This window comes from Xyrauchen texanus, chromosome 14 (assembly GCF_025860055.1).
Source record: "Xyrauchen texanus isolate HMW12.3.18 chromosome 14, RBS_HiC_50CHRs, whole genome shotgun sequence".
Lineage (NCBI taxonomy): Eukaryota > Metazoa > Chordata > Actinopteri > Cypriniformes > Catostomidae > Xyrauchen > Xyrauchen texanus.
The window spans coordinates 32,665,315-32,687,774 of NC_068289.1; the positions used below are offsets into that span (position 1 = coordinate 32,665,315).

General features: G+C 40.1%; 1 protein-coding gene across 1 annotated transcript in view; it reads left to right on the forward strand.

Annotated features, from left to right (window-relative positions):
* The first annotated feature begins 10,086 nt into the window (after nt 1–10,086).
* Nucleotides 10,087–22,460, forward strand: part of LOC127654616 (uncharacterized) — a 70,519-nt gene continuing 58,145 nt past the window's right edge. The window contains exon 1 of the mRNA XM_052141843.1: nt 10,087–10,104. The gene's annotated coding sequence lies outside the window, so the exon portion shown is untranslated. The remainder of the gene's footprint in view (nt 10,105–22,460) is intronic.

Consider the following 22,460-nt stretch of genomic DNA (forward strand, 5'->3'; position numbering starts at 1 on the left):
TCTGTTGGCCAAATAAATAAATAAAATATATAATAATAAAAAAAAACTTTCTTTGATGACCTCCATGACGAGCTTTACTATCTACTATCGTGGGTGCTGAGACACGGGGGTATTCAATGATGCCGCCAGTGAAAGAGACGCTTGCGGGCTATCTCTCACCGGGTTCGCATCATCACTCAAGAAACCCGTTCTCCCCAATAAGCCATGCAGGACTACCTCCATGCTAGTGGGGAGGGCTTATCAAGTGGCAGGTCAGGCTGGTGCTGCGCTGCACACCATGGCCGTGTTACAGATGTACCAAGCTGACCTACTGAAAGACATGAGTGCGGGTGCAACGCTCGAGGAAGAAGCCTTTTCTGAACTTCGTCGGGCCACAGATTTATCTCTCCATGTGACCAAGCAGGCAGCCCGTGCCATTGGTTGGTCTATGTCCGCTTTAGTCAGCACGGAGAAGCATTTATGCGTCTGATTTTATATCTTTGAGGCTTGAACAACTCGGTCAGGGTGTTCAAGTGCAAGATGCTAACTGTCAAGACGGTTGTGTCTCAAATCCAACATTACGATTGGCTGATCATGATTGATCTCATGGATGCATATTTCCATATTGGAATTCTGGCACAGCACAGGAAGTTCCTGAGGTTCGCTTTCGGGGAGGAAGCCTTCCAGTATCGGGTTCTTCCATTCGGCCTAACCCTATCACCCCGCACATTCACGAAATGCATGGATGCAGCACTGGCTCCTTCGCGAATCTGGGGCATCCGCATTCTGAATTACATAGACGACTGGCTGATCTTAGCGGAGCTCCAAGAACTGGCAGTTCAGCGATATTATCAGGGATATTATTTTGGCTCATCTGGTTTCTCCGGGTCTGAGACTCAACGTCAAAGAGCGTTCTCTCTCCCACCTGGGGAATCACCTATCTGGGGGTTGTATGGAATTCGATCACGATGCGGGCACAGTTGTCTCCCGCTTGTATCACGTCCATTCAGAACACCCTGAGCAAACTCAGGCTAGGTCAAGGTTGCACTGTTCACCAGTATCAACAAATACTAGGTCTCATGGTGTCTGCGTCCACGGTGATCCCTTTGGGCCTGCTCCATATGAGACCATTTCATCCAAGGGCCAATCCCCTAGTGCTAATAAGGTTTACTCGCCGCATGCTTCGTTCCCTTGCTATGTGGTTCAGACCCTGGTTTCTTACCTTGGGTCCCACTCTAGGTGCGTCTCATCGTCGCAGGCTGCTAACGTCAGACGCCTCCCTAACGGGCTGGGTAGCGGTCTTAAGTGGTCGTCCAGCTCAAGGGGATGGGAGGGTTGTCAGCTCGGTTGTCTCGAGTTGATGGCGGTATTTCTGGCCCTGAAATACTTCCTCCAGAGGCTAACATGTCTTGGTGCGGGTGGGCAATACAGTGGTAGTCTCTTACATAAACCATCAAGGAGGTCCACCTTCACGTCAGCTAAATTTCTGGCATGTTGGATTCTCCTTGGGGCCCAGGGCAAGCCCCTGTCACTCAGGGCAGTTTATATCCCTGGATTCCCATATGTGGGAGCAGATTTACTGTCCAGAAAGAAAATACCGACGGGTGAGTGGAAACTCCACCCCTAGATAGTGGAACAAATCTGGGTGAGATTTTACAAGGTAGAAGAGGACCTCTTTGCCTCTATGAACAGCGCAATGTCTCCTCTACTTCTCCCTGAGTCACCCAGCCCCCCTGGGTCTGGACGTGATGCGCATACATGGCCCTGAATGCATCTGTATGCGTTTTTTCCCTGGTTTCTCTGCTCCCGGGAGTCTTGGCCAGAGTTCGCCAGCAAGGGTCTGGCCTTTTACTGATAGCGCCGGGCTGGCCGAATAGGGTATGGTTCTCGGAGCTAATATCTCTCCTCGACGGCTCACCTTGGGCGATTCCGGACAGGAGGGACCTTCTGTCTCAGGTGCAGGGGACGATATTTCATCCCCGGCCCGAATTGTGGAAACTTCATGTTTGGCCCCTGAAGGGTATCAACTGAGGCACACAGGGCTGTCACCTGAGGTTATCGAGACCATTCTTAGTGCTAGGGCTCCCTCTACCAGAAGAATCTACACCAATAAATGGGTGTCTTCGAAAAGTAGTGCAGTTCACATGGTGCAGATCCAGTTAACTGCCAAATTGTTTCAGTTCTGGACTTTCTGCAGGAAAAACTGTCAGCAGGCATATGCCCCGCTACTCTCAGGGTTTATGTGGCTGCCATTTCGACTTGCCACGCCTTGATGGATGGGGTGCCTTTAGGGAGGCATCCTCTATTCGCTTGCTTCATTCGTGGAGCCATGCGACTGAGGCCTCCTGTTAGGACCAGAACTCCTTCATGGGACTTAGCAATAGTCCTGGAGGGTCTGGTTGAGACCCCCTCTGACTCAAGATGGTCTTTCTTATGGCGATTACCTCTCTTAAGAGGATCGGGGATCTACAGGCTCTGTCTGTTTTGCCAGCCTGTTTAGAATTTGCCCCAGGTATGGCCAAAGTCAAGTCAAGTCAAGTCAATTTTATTTGTATAGCGCCTTTCACAACACACATTGTTTCAAAGCAGCTTTACAGAATATCAGCATTAACAGACGATAAAACTGTAATGTCTATAAAGTCGATTAATCATCATTGTGTAATTTAGATAAAATACGATTTTTAATAGTGTTTAAAAATAATTAAATGATAATTGTATTAATAACCCCAGTGAGCAAGCTGTAGGCGACTGTGGCAAGGAACACAAAACTCCATAAGATGTAGATTAATGGAGAAAAATAACCTTGGGAGAAACCAGACTCACTGTGGGTGAGCTATTCTGCATCCTCATCCTGACTACCTTCCTAAGGTGCTTTTTTCGACACTACATCCTGTCACAACGCCGGAGCAGGAAAGACTTCACGGACTCTGCCCAGTCCGTGCCCTTCAGACTTATGTCCACTGCACTAGCCAGTGGCGTAAGTCAGGGCAATTATTTTTCTGCTATGGGGGCTGCAACAGGGGGGCGGCCGCTACCAAGCAGACTATGTCACATTGGGTGAGGGATGCTATTGCCCTGGCCTATGAGGCGCACGGTCAAGCTTCGCCAGTAGGTGTCAGGGCTCACTCCACCAGAGGGGTCGCCTCCTCTAAAGCCTTGGCTAGAGGGGTCCCTCTGCAGCAGGTTTGTGATGCGGCAGGCTGGTCCTCTCTGCACACATTCATCAGATTTTATAGTTTGGATGTTCATGGTACTCCGGGCTCTTACGTCCTTGAGTCGACATCTAAAGCTCATGCCTGAACGAGTTTGTGATGCGGCAGGCTGGTCCTCTCCGCACACGTTCATCGAACTTTATGGGTTAGATGATTTTGCTACTCCGGACTCTTATGTCCTTGAGTCGACATCTCAAGCTCATGTCTGAGACCTCTCGCGTTCTTGTGAGCACACTTCACAACCTTAGGGGTCCGGACAGCCCCAGTGCGGCGGCGTGGGTATTGTGTTCCCAAAAGCGCTTAGCAAGGCGCAGCATCGTAGTGAAGCTTTTTGTAAAGGGATCGTCTTTGGTTACATGTGTGTAACCCTTGTTCCCTGAAAAAAGCGGAACGAGATGCTGCGCTTCTTTGCCGCACTGGGACATCCCAGGACTGCTCTTCAGAAAAAGATATCTGACAACACGCTGGTGACGCGTCTATTTATAGCCTGGCCTAAGGTGCATCTAATGATCTCACCAGCCGAGGCTATAAATTCCGGTCAATGTTCATTGACGTGTTACACACACATTCACAGCTTGTCACAATGCAGGATTGTTCCCAAAAGCGCTTAGCAAAGCACAACATCTCGTTCCGCTTTTTTCAGGGAACAAGGGTTACACATGTAACCCGAGACGCTTTACACTACCGTTCAAAAATGTAGGGTCATTTATTCTTTATTTGTATTTATTTATTTAATAACAATATTTTAGAATAATAGTAAAATCATCAAAAATATGGAATAATATAAATGGAAATATGAGAATTATGTTGTGGCCAAAAAAAAAAATCTCAAAAGTGACCACACTTAGCCTAGATTTTGCAGAAATGTACTTTTGGCATTTTCTCAACCCACTTCTTGATGTATCGCCCTGGGATGCTTTTTAAAAGTATTGAAGGAGTTCCCATCTATATGCTGGGCAATTAGTGGCTGCTTTTCTTAATTATTGGGTCCAAGTCACCAACATTTTTTTAAATACAATTTTAGTTGTGTAATTAAATTAATATTTTGGGACAGTTATATTTTTGTCTACAAAACTCATTTCAAACATTTAAGCATACACCTTCATATCAAAAGATTTTTAAGATCATGAGAAACATTTCAGGCAAGTGACCCCAAACTTTTGAATGGTAGTGTGTATACTAACTCCTAAATGTTTTACAAACCTAGGCATCACATCTTATCAGGCAGAAAATACCTATTTCACAATGTACTAACATCATAGGGTGAAATAAGGTGAAGATGTTGTGTGGCATGTTATCCTCTATAAACTGACTAGCCATCCCAAACCCTAATCCCACCCATAAAAATAATATTCAGCGTTCGTTTATTTTAAAGGGAAGTGAAAGTGAAACTAAACAGGTGTCACATGTGACTTTCAGATGTGAAAGTGGAGATTTATAGTAAAAAAGGACTTAAATATTAATCTGTTTCTTACTCACACCTATCATATAGTTTTGGCAGATATGGATTTAACCACTGGAGTCATATGGATGACTTTTATGCTGCTTTTATCTACTTTTTGGACCTTCAGATTTCTGGCCAACATTCATCCTGAGAGGTAGGTCACATTAAAGAACATAGGCACAATGACTGCAGCCTTTACAAATATAACCAAGCAACCGATGAGGCACATTCCATTAATTTAGTCCCTGGGGGTATTTATCCCTATTTCACGGAAACTGGTGCACAAGAGTCTTTCACTATAGAAACCACAATCTCCTAATTTTGAACAGTATTTTCTCTCCAATATAGAAACTCCAGTAAGAGGTAAGCGCATTGAGTTTGTGCAATTAATCAGTCGGTTGTGTCTCTCAGCTGTGATGAGCCGTAATGCTGAAGTTGTTAGTTTAAAGCCGTTTAAAGCTATTTCCTAGCTTTAGTAGTGGAGTAGTAATACCAGCAAACATGGAGTGCTTTTGAACGTTAACACTGAGTGATGCAGACTCACTTCACGTCACCAACTGTCTAATATTACACACAAAAATGGTGTGTAATGGTTCACACCCTTTCACCCCGTTACTACTAATGAAACGTCTCTCCTCCAGTCAGATTTGAGGACATGAACTAACTGTTGTATATTATAAGAGTTAAGACGGTAAATGTTACATGTGCCCAAAGGTTAGATGCTGCGTCATGAAGAAACATTATTTATTAAGATATGAATACTTTCAAAGAAAATATCTTGAATATCTCTTGGCAAAATGTTTTTAACATTTTATATTAGGTTAGATTAATGTCTAAGCAATTTTGCGTCACAGAAAACATTTTAAATTTTTTTAAAGGTGTTTATATTGAGAAGTTAAATATTTAGTACAGGAAAAAAAAAATTCTTAAAATTCTTTGTGCAGCAATGTCTGATATCATCGGATTACTAAGATTCCATATTTGACTGGTATTTTATATGAAAAAAAAACAGCTGAACAGCAAATGTACTGTTCATAATGTTTTTATTAGACTAGAGCGGTGGTTTCATTGCGATGAGGGGTCAGGATGAAGTGGAGCAGGCAGCACATTTGATGCGCATTTTATGTGCATTGTTGTACCTGTTTGCAGCTGTACAATACTGTTTCTGATGTGACATCTCTATCAAGTGATCCGTTGGACTACTGAATGCGGCCAGCAGTTACTGTCCGTTTTACCGAGCCATTTCACTTCAGTCAGCGTCAAGTGCACATCGCATTCCAGATAGTCTTAATTCAAATGCTGTACTTATCTCAGTACATGATTGTAATAGAACAGAAAATATCTCAAACTAAGAAATCTGTGCTGTCATTTTTAGTTACTGTATGTTCCTTCTCTATGACATGGGAAAGTTCTCCAAACGCAGCGCATCCCAAACCAATATTTACCTTTTACAGCTTATATTTGAATGCTTTTTCAATTAGTTACATAAAAACAATATAGTCTACCTTAGGCTTGATAACGATTACTTCTTGTGGCAAGGAGAAGAGCAGGGCCATGATGACACACGCCCAGACCCTAATCAGGCTAATCAAGCCCACGAGAGGGATAAAGGTGGGTGGAGTCGGCAGTTTGGGAGAGAGAGCTACAGGCAGCTGCCCTGTATGCATTTGTGTTATACACTCACCTAAAGGATTATTAGGAACACCATACTAATACTGTGTTTGACCCCCTTTCGCCTTCAGAACTGCCTTAATTCTATGTGGCATTGATTCAACAAGGTGCTGAAAGCATTCTTTAGAAATGTTGGCCCATATTGATAGGATAGCATCTTGCAGTTGATGGAGATTTGTGGGATGCACATCCAGGGCACGAAGCTCCCGTTCCACCACATCCCAAAGATGCTCTATTGGGTTGAGATCTGGTGACTGTGGGGGCCATTTTAGTACAGTGAACTCATTGTCATGTTCAAGAAACCAATTTGAAATGATTTGCGCTTTGTGACATGGTGCATTATCCTGCTGGAAGTAGCCATCAGAGGATGGGTACATGGTGGCCATAAAGGGATGGACATGGTCAGAAACAATGCTCAGGTAGGCCGTGGCATTTAAACGATGCCCAATTGGCACTAAGGGGCCTAAAGTGTGCCAAGAAATCATCCCCCACACCATTACACCACCACCACCAGCCTGCACAGTGGTAACAAGGCATGATGGATCCATGTTCTCATTCTGTTTACGCCAAATTCTGACTTTACCATCTGAATGTCTCAACAGAAATCAAGACTCATCAGACCAGGCAACATTTTTCCAGTCTTCAACTGTCCAATTTTGGTGAGCTCTTGCAAATTGTAGCCTCTTTTTCCTATTTGTAGTGGAGATGAGTGGTACCTGGTGGGGTCTACTGCTGTTGTAGCCCATCCGCCTCAAGGTTGTGCGTGTTGTGGCTTCACAAATGCATACCTCGGTTGTAACGAGTGGTTATTTCAGTCAAAGTTGCTCTTCTATCAGCTTGAATCAATCGGCCCATTCTCCTCTGACCTCTAGCATCAACAAGGCATTTTCGCCCACAGGACTGCCGCATACTGGATGTTTTTCCCTTTTCGCAACATTCTTTGTAAACCCTAGATATGGTTGTGTGTGAAAATCCCAGTAACTGAGCAGATTGTGAAATACTCAGACCGGCCCGTCTGGCACCAACAACCATGCAACGCTCAAAATTGCTTAAATCACCTTTCTTTTCCATTCTGACATTCAGTTTGGAGTTCAGGACATTGTCTTGACCAGGACCACACCCCTAAATGCATTGAAGCAACTACCATGTGATTGGTTAATTAGATAATTGCATTAATGAGAAATTGAACAGGTGTTCCTAATAATCCTTTAGGTGAGTGTATGTCTTTTGCTTTAAGTTAATCATTAAATGATTATTTATATTTTCAAGCCGGTTCTCGTCTCCTTTTTTCCCTTTTACCCCGTTACACTTCTGTTTCAAGTGCTCAACGACATACTTTTTTATTCTAAATGTGAATTAAATGAAAATCAGAGTTTATAATCAGCCTGTTCAGTTCATTATTTGTTCATCTGGAGTCGCCAATTCACACACACCAGTAATAAAGTGCATACGCACAGTCGAGAGTGTCTGGATGGTGTGCACATATTTATGGCAGGTTAATTTTTTATAAATCACAATATGTTTATGGGAAATTGCATATGCACATTTCAATGCCCATTTTTTTGTGTACGCAACGTTTATACATCAGGCCCCAGAAGTAGTTTTATGTTGCAATTCATTCGGAATGTTTCTTTAGCCTACTGCTGCTAAAAATTCTTAGAGCTCTTAAATAGCAATGATTTTTTTATTTATTGTTATTTTATTTCTGACTGTTTACTTTTATTTGTTGAATAAATACTTAAGAACTTGAAATTATTCTTCTATAATTAGCATATTAGTTAGTGTTACTATTTGTTGTGTTTTGAAGCCGTTGTGTTTTGAACCGACTATTGAAATGTTGGTATTGAGATAATGTATAGCCTTTATTGTAGATGATAGATCTTGCTGCAATAACATGATGAAAAAAGAGACCTCATTCCATAGAACTATAAGCATATCTGATGTTAATGGTGGCGATGGAGGCTTTTCTTTACTTGACTACCATATTTAACATAGAATAATTATCATATGACAATAGTCTCCTCCCCTACCCAGTGCAGTTTACATTTCTGTAAAAGAGAATCGAGTTGATTACATTTGTACATTATAAGGTTGGGCATCTGTTGTAATTTTAGAAAAATATACAACATAAACTTTGACATGCTGCTTGAGCATGTAACATAAATTTCTTTTTTTTCTCTCCGGACAAATAACGTTTTTACTTGGACAAGTGAATGACCAATTTAATTGTAAGGAGGAAAAACACATGACAATTCTTAATGTTGAGCCCTGAAGTGATTGATTTACTTACTCTTTTACTATCAATGCCGACGTTAGAAAATGATCCCACATTGGTACATAATTCAGCTTTACTGTGGTTGTATGACAGTTTATTAACTATTTATGATAGTTAATATTCGAGTAAGATATTTATACTGCAGTCAGGAACTTTCTCACATTTGCTGGGAATGCAGACGCTACTTACTTCAGCATTGCAAAATAAGGTGGATAGCATTCACTGTTGTGTGAAAGGTTCTTACCCCTCTTCCTCAGTCCGCCTCTAAGGGTCTCTATAGACCTTGAAATCAACTGCCTGAGCCCACCACTCAAAGGAAGCAAAGAGTGGAATCAAGCCACTGTATGGATGAATAACTAAAAATATAAATAAAAAAACTTTTATTCTGAAGTTTTAATCACTTCCCTTCAAGAAAATAAGATTTGATTAGAGGGAGGTTATTTAAATGAAAATAGTTTAGAAAACCAAAGTGTATAAAAGGTAATTCATTCAATGGGAGATCCATTGATCATGGTATAAATATTTGGGGGTTGTATTTGCTTGTTTTTATTATTGGGTATCCCTGCATTTTTTTATTATTTTATAGGATATTCACAGTCATATCATCTATCTGTGTATCTCATTGTGCAAGCTCTGTGTTGTGGTTAACTTTGTCTCAACTGTCAGTTTTTGAAAGTTGGAAAACAGTTTCTTGAGTCAGATTTACATGTTTCCTTTGATCATGGCATACATATTTGGGGGTTGTACTTGCTTGATGTATTTCCTATTGAAACAGGTTGTTTGAGCAGGACATGTCATCCCTTTTTGTTTAAATAGCAATGTCATAACCATGATTTTTGTCTAATCGCTAGTCTGTTGCAGGGTTATATATGCTAAAAGTGAATTTTGTCTATGTTTAGAAGTACTGTACACTATTGCATATACTGTAGATGACCTTAATGCACATGGACTAAAACGTCACAAAACTAATTTTTTATTTTGGAACTTTAAATCTTAAAGGGATAGTTCACACAATAATTAACATTTTCTCATCATGTACTCACCTTCATGCCATCCCAGATGTGCATAACCTTTTAGAAAAATAAACATAAAAGTAATCCTTAAGACTCCAGTGGTTAAATCCATATCTGTGGAAGTGATATGAGGGTGTTGGTGAGAAACAGATGTGTTAATCAATCAGCATTCTTTTACTATTTTATAGGATATTTACAATCACATCATCTATCTGTATCTCTTATTATGCAAGCTCTGTTTTGACTCATCTGTCGGTTTTTGAAAGTTGGAAAGCAGTTACTTGATTTCTGTATATGAGTCATTTGTTCTAACAAGTGATCTCAACAGACATCTGTTTCACAAACACGATGAAAACCTGGAGAACGACATGTTCATGCAGCTGTCTTGATTAATCTGGGCCACCCTTAAATGGGGTCATACCATTGACATTGTGTTCAAGTAAATGCACGCAAAACCCTATTCATTCAATAACGTACATTCATTCAGAACATGGACAGAGCGCAGCTAACGTAAGTGTCTAACTGCTTGTGCACAGTTCAGTTAAATTATAAGGTTTATCCTCTTTAACTTAATGCTGTTGATCTGAATATATGAAGCATGCTGTCTGCTGAAAAATAAGAACAAAATTAACTTATTTAATAAAAAAAAAAAGAATAACTTTTTTTAACTGTTGTAAAAAAAAACCTTAGTCACAAAAGCACTATGTAAACAGGCATCCATGTAAAAGTTAAATTAGGCCCTATAATGATGGCAAATTATCGCAACATGAAGTAGTATTCACAACAAATAATAAATCCTTCCTTTTGTACTGAGATTTCAATCACCAATGTAGAACAAAGAGGACATGTATTTACTATTCTGTGAACAAGATAGTATAGGAGTAGTTAAGAAAGTGCATGATAATATTTACATCTTGGGTAATCTATCCATGGAGCCATTATTTGATTGCTTTACATTAAATGTATTGTAACATGTTGAAATAATGTTGTGTATCCATTAACGTAATACAATTAATTAACATGAAAAATTAACAAAACTTTTACAGAATTTTAATCTTGATTAATGTTCATCTCTACATATACTAATACAGTTTAATAAAAAAAATTAACATGGTAATATAACATCATTAAGAACTAACATGAACTAACAATGAACAATATGTATAAATTAACATTAACTACAATGAACAAATTCATAAAAAAATATTATGTCATGCCTTTTAATTTACGTGTACCTGAATTGTGGAAACTTCATGTTTGGCCCCTGAAGGGTACCAACTGAGGCACACAGGGCTGCCACCTGAGGTTATCGAGACCACTCTAAGTGCTAGGGCTGCCTCTACTAGAAGAAGTTATGTCAATAAATGGGGTGTCTTTGAAAGATGGTGCAGTGCACATAATGCAGACCCAGATAACTCCCAGATTGCTTCAGTTCTGGACTTTCTGCAGGAAAAAGTATTAGCAGGCACATGCCCTGCCACTCTCAGGGTTTATGTGGACACTCTGTTGGCTTGCCACGCCTTGATTGACGGGATGCCATTGGGGAAACATCCTCAGGTCGCTCGCTTTGCAATAGTCCTTGAGGGTCTGGTTGAGACCCCCTTTGAACCTCTAGAGTCAGCATCTGATAAACTTCTGACACTCAAGATGGTTTTTCTTATGGCGATTGATTTGTAGGTTATGTCTGTCTTGCCATCCTGCTTAGATTTTGCCCCAGGAATGGCTAAAGCAATATTGCACCCTCATCCTGACTACCTGCCTAAGGTTCCTTCCTCGGCCGTATATCCAGTCACTCTCGAAGCCTTCTGTTCCCCGCCGTTTACAATGCCGGATCAGGAACAACTTCACGGACTGTGTCCAGGCTTACATCCACCGCACTAGCCAGTGGCATAAGTCAGGGCAACTATTTGTTTGTCATGGGGGCCATAAGAAGGGGGCTGCCACCACCAAGCAGACAATGTCGCATTGGGTGAGGGAAGGTATTGCCCTGGCCTATGAGGCTCATGGTCAAGCTTCGCCAGTAGGGATCAGGGCTCACTCAACCAGAGGGGTTGCCTCCTCTAAAGCCTTGGCTAGAGGTGTCCCTCTGTTGCATGTTTGTAATGCGGCAGGCTGGTCCTCTCTGCGCATCTTCATGAGATTTTATAGTTGGATATTCATGCCACTCCGGGCTCTTCTGTCCTTGACAGTCAACATCACAAGCTCATGTCTGAGACATCTCACGCTCTTGTGAGCACAACTACACAACCGTAAGGGGTCCAGACATCCACAGTGTTCCCAAAGCACTAAATCAGCGCAGCATGAAAGTGTAGCTTTTGATAGGGATCGTCTTGGGTTACTAAACTATAACCCCTGTTCCCTGAAAAAGTGGAACGAGAACAAGGGTTACAGTTAAGTAACCTGAGACGTTATTGTTACTTGCTATCACAGAATCTCAAATGTATTCTGTTCTGCATCTAAAACAAAATTCAGTTACTGTAATCTGATTATAAGAATTATAATGTAATGTATTACACTATTTTAATAAAAATAATTAGATTACAGTAACTAATCACTTGATAATCATCAGATTACACACAACACTGAAAATCATCACACATTGATCTCTGGGGAAAAAAACCCCTTGCAAACACCACAATCCAATAATTCTTTGGTAAAGATTCTTTAAAAGACTTTGCAGTGTAACTGGTAGTAAAGATAACATTGTCTTTTTATTTTCTGAGCAACCTTTGGCCCAAAGCGTCTTGCACTGAAATGAACACATTAGCAGAATTGTCACATGAATGGGTAAATGTGGCATCCTATGGCACAGCGGGAACTGACTTGCCCTTATATCATACTCTACACACCAGGGTCTGTATTGTGTCTGTTGACGGGCACCTGTGCCAGCTGCTCATACCATGCCCTCTTTATTTGCAATGCTCCACAAGTGTTTAACATACAGCATGAGAATCAAGAAAAGTCCCAGTTCTTTAAACAAATATGCATCATCTATTCTCAATAACAGTCAATTGTCAATTGGATTCCAGGGGTGGAAAGAGTACTGAAAAATCATACTCAAGTAGAAGTACGTTACTTCCCAAAAATGTAATGTGAATAGAGTAAAAGTAGCTGTCCTAAAAACTAAGAGGAAATGAGTAGCTCATTTAAAAGTTCTCATGAGTATTGAGTATTGAGTACCGAGTTGCAAAACCTATGCCCCATTATAATTAACACTGTATGCCAAATTTTTAAATACATCACTTATCTAAGATAAACACTACATCTGATTCGAAAATATAAAAGGGACACATGATAACTGAAATGAAAAGATTAAAAAAGTTATTTTAAATACACAGATCACCATTTTAAATCGTAATGTATGAAACAATTACATTAAAATCAGAAGAATATCTCAGCTCTTTTGGTCATACAATGAAAGTGAATCATTATATTGAAGCTCCACAAATCACATAAATCAACATAAAAGTAGTCTAATCCATGTGACTCCAGTGGTTTAATCCATGTCTTCAGAAGCGAGATGATAGATGTGGTGAGAAACAGATCAATATTAAATTCCTTTCTTACTAATTCTCCACCCTGCTCTGTCAATCTTCACATTAACTTTCACTTTCTTCTTGTGTTTTTGGTGATTCACATTCTTCATGCATATCGACATCTACTGGGCAGAGAAAATAATTGCTAGCAAAAATTGACTTAAAAATGTACCTGTTTCTCACCCACACCTGTCATATCAATTTTGAAGTCATGGATTAAACCACTGCAATTGTATGTATTACTTTTATGCTACTTTTATGTGCTTTTTGGAGCGTCAACATTTTGGCACCCCTTCACTTACATTGAATGGACCTACAGAGCTGAAATATTCTTCTAAAATGTTTTATTTGTATTCTAAAGAAAATCATAGACAGACAGCATGAGGGTGAGTAAATGATAAGATAATTTTCATTTTTGTGTGAATTATTCCTTTAAGTAGCACATGGGGGGACAACACATTGTACCCCTTTTGAGATACAATGTCCCACGTTGATTTAGTTCTTGTATCTTTTAAGCCCAGAAATTGTTGTGTTCTCATTCTAATGTATAATGCACAATTTTCTGAAGTTTGTGACTGGTGGAATGTTCTGCTGAAGTATTGCTCTGCAAATGTTGATACTTTTCTATTTTTATAAAGGATAAGCATAATTATACATAATTTTATCATCTGTACTTTCCTGGTAATTTATTATACTAATTAACACACTCTCTACCTCACAGGTCAGTATTATTGAAAAATGAACAATATTTTCAAAATATTGTATTGTTAAAAATGTCACTGTTTTATTCTATTACATTAATACTTTTAATGTATTTTTAATACTAAAGTTATTCAGCCAACAGTAGTGAGTGGCTTTCTCATTTTGTTGTTATTGTTGTTTGATTAATAACCTTTATATGACATAGCCTACTAGACAGTGCTCAGTTCGGATAAATGGACACTTCAGGCTTTTTGTCCCACTATTTTAATTCAATTACACATAAACGACTTAGTTTACGTTAAATTCTCATCAAGACGGGTGTTGGTGGAATTATAATGTGTATTTGATCATTTAGGTGCATTAGCACTCAAACATTAGTCGCCTGTCAATCAAACAACATGCAGCAACAGATGTCAGGAAATAAAAAGTCAATCTTTTATATTTCATCTAGATCAACCAACCAGTGGTGCTCTTGCGATCACGATTGTTTGATCGAGGACATTCACTTTTTTCTGATAAACATCTAGATCATTTTATTGCCCAGCCCTCTTGATTACACTGCATTAATCTCTCACAGCAGCCCAATAATCTCAGTGATAGATAGTTAAATTACAGGCTATGTTATAGACACAGAATTTAGTAAGCAGAAATGTGAAATTTACTTTGATATGTTTCTTCAAATTAGAGGCAGAATGAATGCTGATATCTGGCTTGAGCAAGTTAAACTTGTAAGTTTAACAAGTAAGAATTTGTAATTCGTTAGGCCCTATAATGATGGCAAATTATCCCTGTTGGTTTCTCAGCTTGATGAGGACTATGCTTATGTAAACCAGTTAAGCCAGTGTGGAGTACAAAATGTCACTTCTGTCAACACTTTCTACAGTGAGTTTACTTTCAGCAAATACTTGAGGTAGGTGTAAAAGTATTTCATGATGTCCTGTGTTATACAGTACTTGGCTTGGCACCAGGGGCTGTTTTACCAACATTCCCTTTCACAAAGACACTGTGAAATTACTTAACGAGTGCTGTTTACTTTCAAGCATTGATGTATTTCCTAGTGAAACAGGTTGTTTGGGCTGCCATGATGTTTGGCTACTCGCTAATCTATTGCTGGGTTATATATGCTAAAAGTGAATTTTGTCTATGTTTAGAAGTACTGTACACTATTGCATATACTGTAGATGACCAAAAAGCACATGGACTAAAATGTCACTAACAGTCACAAAACTAATTTTAATTTCGGGTCTATAAATCTTAAAGGGATAGTTCACACAAGAATGAACATTTTCTCATCATGTACTCACCTTCATGCCATCCCAGATGTGCATGACTTTCAATCTTCTGCTAAACACAAATTAAGATTTTTAGAAGAATAAGCATAAAAGTAATTCTTAAGACTCCATTGTTTAAATACATATCTTTGGAAGTGATATAATTAGTGTTGGTGAGAAACAGAATAATATTTTATTCCTTTTTACCATCAATCTCCACTTTCACATTCACATTCTTCTTCTTTTGTTTTTGGCTATTCACATGCTTCATGCATATCGCCACCTATTGGGCAGTAAGGAGTTAAATATTGTTTCTCACCCACACCTATCATATAGTTTCTGAAGTTATATATTTTAACCACTGTTTTATGGATTACTTTCATGCTGCATTTATGTGCATTTTGGAGCTTCAATATTTTGGCCACCATTCACTTGCACTGTGAGGACGTACAGAGCTGAGATATTTGTCTAAATGTTCACCATGGTTACTAAACAAAAAAAGACAGGAATCTACCGTTAAGATGTTTTTGTAATATGACCCCAGATCAAGTTTACTAAGGGCAAATCTGATATTTCAGAGGTACTTGAGATGGAATGCAATGAATGTAAATAGCACTCCTCACGTAATAATGTTATTGGTTTTGGCAAGGATATACCCAGATATCAAGAAGTCGGCGGTCCGCTTGCGGTGCGCCGGCGGCAGTAGAAGCGGCAGAATGGCGATATCGCAAACACGTTCGACGGCGGTCCGCCGGCGGTAGCCGCTTTTTAAAAGCGGCAGCCGCCTTCCTACCGCCTTCGATACGCGGACGGCCAGCCGCCGCTCCGCCGCCGTTATATCGAAGGCGGACCGTCGGAGGAAAACGCTTTTTTCAAGCGATCTGCCGCTTGCTTATATGTATATATATATATATATATATATATATATATATATATATATATATATATATATATATATTTATAGCATGCAGTTTATCAAGAATAATGATTGATCAAACCAGACAAATTTCCATTTGGCGTTTTAATTCCACATTTCAAAGTACAGTCTGTCATTGAAACAAGATGTCAGATCACTGAAATATAAATAACAGAAAAATACAAACATTATATATACACACACAAAAGAACATGCAGGTTTCCAATTTCTTTTTTTTTTTAAAAACACTATTGTAACACTTACAATAATTGTTAATAATATAAAGAGGTCAGCTCTGGGATGAAAAGAATTACCAGTAAACACAAGCAATGAGGATATTTGGCACCAAAGAAAGTGCAGGATACCAAATAAATTGAGGTATAACATCATATTTACAAGTCATTTCTAACAATAGGTTAAGTGGTAATAATTTAGAGTAAAGCTCTGGAGTAGAATATACCATTATAACTGCAATGCTGACTTGTGGCACAAGGATTTACAAGCTATATGTTACAATAGAATAACAGTTAAACACTGTGATGGAATGAAAGTAGAATTTTTGGTACTAGTTAATGTGCAATATCAAGTATCAGAGGTATGAAATAGGATTTACAAACTATAATAGAATTGTTAAGCACTGACGGAATGAAATAAGCCAATACTAAAGTCACGGTAAGTAGAATATTTGATACCAGATAATGTGCAAATATCAAGTATTAGATGTATAATCTAGGATTTACAAGCTATATTTAAAAATAGAATAGTTAAGCACTGTAACAATGAAATAAGCAGCAAATTGTATATGAAATAATTGAGATCTTTGGTATCAAGGAATGTGCAGGTATAATATACATTTTGACATTGAACTTACACATGACAACAAGTGGGAATAAATATAATTAACAGCAGAAAATTTGGCTGTAGAGAACACAGCCAATCAGAATGTCTGGAGAGGTTGGGGACTTCTGGGCTAAGAATCACCGGTTTTCCCCGACCTCCAGAATGAGGCAGTGCAAATTGGCATATCTTCAGTGATTCCTCGTGCGCCTGTATAAAAGGACAAACCATCCCATATTCATCCAAGGAGCTGCCCTCAAAGCAGGGTCACGAGAAAAAAAAAAAAAAAAGAGCAATTTCCACAGTGAACAGTGTGGATTGGGTGAGTGTAGTCTGACACTTTTAGCAGGCTTTTTTAGGGGTCTTGATGTTACTGACTGCAGGATAAAGAAAGGGTTCCAGTTGTCAGTGATGCTGGGGTGTCAGTAGTCAGCCTAGGTTTAAGGGTTCGGCTGTGGGTCCCTCTCAGCTGTGCGGCGCCTTTTCCACCTTCATGTTCAGATGCTCCTTTCAGGTAACGCGTAACGTTAACCTGGATCGCCTCATCAGTGGCATCCTGTGTTGCTGGGTTCTTCCGGATGGCTCCTGTAGAAAATAAAGATCTGTCATTCCATTTGAATGGCATAAGGTCATACACATCTACTTAAATATAAAAAAATATCCAACTTAATTTGAACAATGGTCTTCAGGAACATGTCTCTAAAACATGCTTTATCCCCTACACCAGTCCAGGTTGTATTGATGGAAAGGTGATTAGAGAAGATACTCTGAAGCATTCGCCACACGGTTGTCTTTAGGTCCCTCCCACATTTGATTGCCAAAAACCGAAGCTGAAAATACAAAAAAACATGTTACAAATTACATTTCTCTGAAGCTTCTCATAAATATAAAATGTGACAGGCTGTGGATTCAGACTGTAGAATATGCAGTGTACGATCTTAATTGTACTTTTTAGATTACCCTATACCGTTATAAACGAAATCGGCACACTTACAAATCGTTGCTGGAGCTCTTTATCCTGCCTCAAACTGTTGTCAAGCAACGCCAAATGTTCCTGGGTGTCTAGGGGGGAGTAACAGATCCCCTGTCAGGGATAACTCTCCAACAGACACATTGGCACTGAAACGTTGCAGCATAGCATTTTGTCGTCCATGCTACGCACAACATCGCCAAACTCCCAAGACATCGCAGCATTAGGGTTTGATCTGCACCTACAGGGGTTCCCAGAATAAAAGAATAAAGTAGTCAGTCCTGGACCTTCAAATACTAAACTATGACATTTATATCTAGGTCTACTACATGTACAGGTGGCCCCAGTGGGAATTACACCAACAACCACAGGTGTTGTTTGCAAGTTGTACCCGATTGCCCAGTGCGAGCAAATGTCTTCAACATTGTCCCAACTTGCTTCACCTGCTCTTGAAGCGAGCCGCTGTCATCTGGGAAGTAACAATATATTGATATAATACACTAAATATAATAGTAATATAATATAACCACAATTATCATACCAGTAACTTTCCCTGTAATTTCTATCCACAGTATGTTATGCATGGCATACAAGTTCATAATGAAGAACCCTTATGATAACATCAATTTCATTTTTTTCTTTGAAGCAGAATATTTGTTTGTAAAAGGGAGGAAAAAGAAAATGAAATATTGGTATACAGATTTTGGTTGATATATCATACTGTACAGTGAAATGTGCTATTGTTATATCCCTACTCACCTGAAGGACGGATAGATCAGGCAAATCTCCAGTCAGGCCTTTGTAGAGTGTGTGCTCCTGCATATCCACAGGTATTTTAATTCAAACATGCAACATATTGTAATAAATCTACAATATTCAGCCTTTACCTTACACCCTCGGTTGTTGCTCTACACTTATTATATTAAATACTTATTTATATAGCTTGCTCACTGTATAATCATGATAGCCTACTTATAACACAAGATTGCATCTTAAACGAATGACTGAGTTGAAAACTTGAATAAGAACGCATTTTACACAGAGGGGACCAGTTAGGGAAACTTACCTGCCTACAATAACTGTTTTCATTTGAGTTACATTAATCATGAATAACCTTAGCCGAGTCCCCAGGAACATCGGGCTATTAAAGTAACAAGCCTATAACTGCGGTCTTATTAATTCTAGCTTCACCATACACTCAACTGTGAGGTTTATCTGTTTTCCTCATGGACCTGTAACACAATGCCCTGACAGTGACTTCACCGGTGTCCTGATCTTTATTAGAAACTGAGAGGAGACCAAGTTAATATAATTGATATCACAATTATCACAAAAATTAACAAACAGTCTGCTTTAAAACTAAGAAAAAACAAGCTTCTATACTAACGTTACATTAAAAATGAACACGTGGTGAACTAGCTTAGCCGCTATCTGCCGGCACACCACATTAGATTAAAACACTTACCCTTGTAGTTGTGCAGATAACTCGATATGTAGAGTTTAAAGCCCTTGTCCCTCTTGCTTGTCAGAGCAGGGGACCAGGCATCAACAATGCGATGAACATCGCTGACGCGTATTTTCGGAAGATTCTGGAGACGTCGAGTAAAAACAGACATTTTGGGCGACGCGCAAGTAAACCGGAAACAGATTTGGCGACAGCGGAACTTCACTGTTCAGTCTTTGTCATGTGTTTTAGCAATACATTTTTAACATTTATAATGCGTTTAGATTTTTTTATTACCTTTACAGGGACTTTAACACTTTCTTAAACATTTGTACAGGTCAAATTGCAAAACCTGTAAAAGGTAAAATAACAAAAAAAATCGAGGTTGGAAAAAATGTAGACATAAACGAAATTTCTGTGCAAGTGTGAAACCAGAGGATAATTTCGCTTTTTCATTGAGTTTATCCTTCACGTCAAAACAGGGATTTTCATGTTTATGATAGATATCACCATGGTTGCAAATTAATAAAAAATAATTAAAGTATAGGCTACCCGATATTTTGGCCATGTTGCAGATGTCTTTCACTGTTCACTGATACAGGCATTGGTGAAAAGTCTAACTTCATCAATTTATTCTGCTAAATTGTTCATACCCTGTATTAAATATCTATTTTAAAACCTAATCAGAATCAGAAAGATATTTATTGCCAAGTAAGTTTTACAAAAAGGAATTATTTTTGGTTTATTGGTGCATGTCTCAATGTGCATCAATCAAATAAATGTAAACAATTTTCACCTGTGCATAAATAATTCAATATATTTTACATATATTACTGTATAATCGCTTCAGAGTTTCAAAGTAATTTAAATGTCATTTCCTAAACCTTACCTTATCATGGAATCAAGAGTCAAGAATCTGTTATAAACCCTAATGGCTTTGGAGCAAAAAATAATAATAGCCAACATGGCTGGTCGATTTTGAGAGTCTAAGCTGTCCTCGTATTTCAAAGCGGCTTGCCGCCGGCCGGCCGCGAGGCAACCGCCAGAGAAAATGAAGCGGGCGGCCCGCTGTCTGAACGCACCTATAGCCGACAGCTTGGGGACGGCGGCAAAACGAAGCCGTGCGGACATTTTTTGCTATCTGGGAAATGGGCGTGACGAATTCGGCGGCAAACGCTTCATCCCCGCCAGTGAGACGCACCTATAGCCGACAGCTTGGGGACGGCGGCAAAACGAAGCCGTGCGGACATTTTTTGCTATCTGGGTATGTGACTTTGGTGGAAGGCTTTCGTTATTTATATGTTTTATAGAGCTGAAACATATCTGGGTGAATCTCACAAAAACTGCAAGAAAATGCCCAGGTCACATTTGACCCCAAAAGAAATAGGAATATAATATATTCTGTTGATCATGTGGTAAAACATGACCTGCACATGTTCTTGACAGGGCTTATGAGATTCAGCCATCACTTGGATTCTCATGTTGCATGTGCCCAGGGCCCTCAAGTAGATCTGCTATAAATTCAGTTAAGATTTTAATCAGAACATCTAGTTCAGAAATGTTGCCCTTATATTTTCAATCAGTAGAGAGAGGAGTGACATCGAAGGTACTGATTGTGGTGATGTCTTTGGCTTAAATAGTTTACATTACCCTGAAATATTAAATATTGTATATTTGAAAAACCAGCAATATGATCTCATCCCCTCTTCTGTACTAAAAGAGACTATTGTGCAATATTCAGTCAGTATCGATATGTGTAGGTGTACTATTGTTGTTGGTATGTGCATACAAATATTTTATTATTATTTATTGTTTTACTTTGAGGAAGTTACACTGCTATGGCGTCATCTTCGCCACTGGAGGAAGTCTTCCGATCCCTCGCCAGCATCCACCAGGCCCAACACCAGGCCTTCATAGATCTACAGGCGGAGCAGCAACAGCACATCGAGGCACTCCTTCGAGGCCAAGAGGAGGACCGCTGGGCATTGCAGAGCTTGGCACCTCAGGAGGGGGTAGACACCGGGACCCCAGCAGCAGCGAACTCCCAAGTGTTGCTCACGAAGATGGAGGTGCAAGACGATCCTGGGGCATTTCTGGAGCTCTAGGTGCCTGGCCCAAGCCCTAGATTGGCCGTGGACATAATGGGCAGTCCTGACCAGGGAGGCCCAACAGTCCAGAGTAGCACCACCAGCGGTTCCAATCCATGATGCTCAGCAAAGCTGGCTGCCCGTTTGCCATTTCTCAACAGCTCCATGATGCCTGCCAGCAGTGGGAGCCCAGCGACGTAGGGCATGTCATTGATTTTGTGGTGCTGGAGCAATTCATCTCCTGACTACCGAACGAATTGATGGCGGAGGACCATTTAGCAGCGTACCTGGGGAGTGGCACGCTCCGCTCTCTCTCTCTCTCTGTGAGCCCACCCCGGCCCTCCCCCTCCTTCCTTCCAACCTATCCCATTCCCCCGGAAATGGTGGAACAATCCCCCGAGAGTGTGCCTCTCTCTCTTCCGGCTCTACCCATTCTTCCTCTCAGGAGGAGGAAGCTGCTGCCACCGGTATGGGCTTGAGGTTCGGGCCAGTATGTTGGAGTTGCGTATGCCGCTGCTTACTTGGATAATATCATTTCTTACATTAATGATTGGCAGCGGCTCATGCAGCATCTCGGGGCGGTTCTGAGGTCACTGCGATGAGTGGGACTCATGACAAACCTGAAGAAGTGTGCAATTGGACTGCAGGTACAGTATCTGGGGTTCCACTTAGGGCATGTGCAAGTGCGACCCCAAATTGATAAAATTGCAGCGATTGCAAACTGCCTGAGTTCTAAGACCAAAAAGGAGATGAAACAGTTCTTGGGGCTAGCTGGCTATTATTGATGGTTTGTGCCTAATTATTTGAACGTCACCAGCCCACTAACTGATTTCACTAAAAAGGAGCTCCAGACTCAAGTGGACTGAGCAGTGCCAACAGGCTTTCACACAGGTAAAAATTGCACTTTGTGGTGGGACTCTTCTGCATTCCCCTGATTTCTCGCTCCCTTTTTTTTTTTTACAGACGGATGCAATGGACAGGTGGCTGGATGCTGTTCTTTCCCAAGTGGTGGAGGGGGAGGAGCACCCGGTGCTGTATATTAGTCGAAAGCTCTCAATGAGAGAGACGAATTACAGAACCATAGAGAAGGTGTGTTTGGCAAT